This window comes from Perkinsus marinus, assembly GCF_000006405.1.
Source record: "Perkinsus marinus ATCC 50983 genomic scaffold scf_1104296948456, whole genome shotgun sequence".
NCBI classification, from domain to species: Eukaryota; Perkinsozoa; order Perkinsida; family Perkinsidae; genus Perkinsus; species Perkinsus marinus.
In genome coordinates, this window is record NW_003210185.1 from 1 (window position 1) to 935 (window position 935).

Genomic DNA, 935 nt, shown 5'->3' on the forward strand with positions numbered 1-935 from the left:
GTCGCTATCGTCTAGTGGTTAGGACGTCACGTTGTGGCCGTGACAACCCCAGTTCAAATCCGGGTAGTGACTTTGACATGTATCAAGTTGTACGCTTCTTGAAGAGGTTTAGCGATAGGTGATCCATGTGGACCGACAACGGCCCACATTTTTGAGTTGTTATCGTCTAGTGGTTAGGACGTCACGTTATGACCGTGACAACCCCGGTTCAAATTCGGGTAGTGACTTTGGTATGTATCAAATTGTACGCTTCTTGAAGAGATTTGGCGATAGGTGATCCATGTGGACCGACAACGGCCCACATTTTTGGGTCGCTATCGTCTAGTGGTTAGGACGTCACGTTGTGGCCGTGACAACCCCAGATCAAATCCGGGTAGTGACTTTGACATGTATCAAGTTGTACGCTTCTTGAAGAGGTTTAGCGATAGGTGATCCATGTGGACCGACAACGGCCCACATTTTGGAGTCGCTATCGTCTAGTGGTTAGGACGTCACGTTGTGGCCGTGACAACCCCGGTTCAAATCCGGGTAGTGACTTTGATATGTACCAAATTGTACGCTTCTTGAGTCGCTATCGTCTAGTGGTTAGGACGTCACGTTGTGGCCGTGACAAGCCCGGTTCAAATCCGGGTAGTGACTTTGACGTGTATCAAATTGTACGCTTCTTGAAAAGGTTTAGCGATAGGTGATCCATGTGGACCGACAACGGCCCACATTTTTGAGTCGCTATCGTCTAGTGGTTAGGACGTCACGTTGTGGCCGTGACAACCCCGGTTCAAATCCGGGTAGTGACTTTGATATGTATCAAATTGTACGCTTCTTGAAGAGATTTGGCGATAGGTGATCCATGTGGACCGACAACGGCCCACATTTTTGGGTCGCTATCGTCTAGTGGGTAGGACGTCACGTTGTGGCCGTGACAACGTCGGTTCAAA

At 49.1% G+C, this 935-nt stretch overlaps 6 non-coding genes across 6 annotated transcripts; all 6 read left to right on the forward strand.

Annotated features, from left to right (window-relative positions):
- Pmar_PMAR027308 lies at positions 1 to 72 on the forward strand. The gene has a single exon. It is a non-coding gene; the product is annotated as a tRNA-His (tRNA).
- Positions 73 to 155: 83 nt separating this feature from the next.
- Pmar_PMAR027309 lies at positions 156 to 227 on the forward strand. Its single transcript has one exon. It is a non-coding gene; the product is annotated as a tRNA-His (tRNA).
- Positions 228 to 310: 83 nt separating this feature from the next.
- On the forward strand, positions 311 to 382 carry Pmar_PMAR027310. Its single transcript has one exon. It is a non-coding gene; the product is annotated as a tRNA-His (tRNA).
- An 83-nt stretch (positions 383 to 465) lies between these two features.
- Positions 466 to 537, forward strand: Pmar_PMAR027311. Its single transcript has one exon. It is a non-coding gene; the product is annotated as a tRNA-His (tRNA).
- Positions 538 to 567: 30 nt separating this feature from the next.
- Positions 568 to 639, forward strand: Pmar_PMAR027312. Its single transcript has one exon. It is a non-coding gene; the product is annotated as a tRNA-His (tRNA).
- Positions 640 to 722: 83 nt separating this feature from the next.
- Pmar_PMAR027313 lies at positions 723 to 794 on the forward strand. Its single transcript has one exon. It is a non-coding gene; the product is annotated as a tRNA-His (tRNA).
- Positions 795 to 935: the final 141 nt, after the last annotated feature.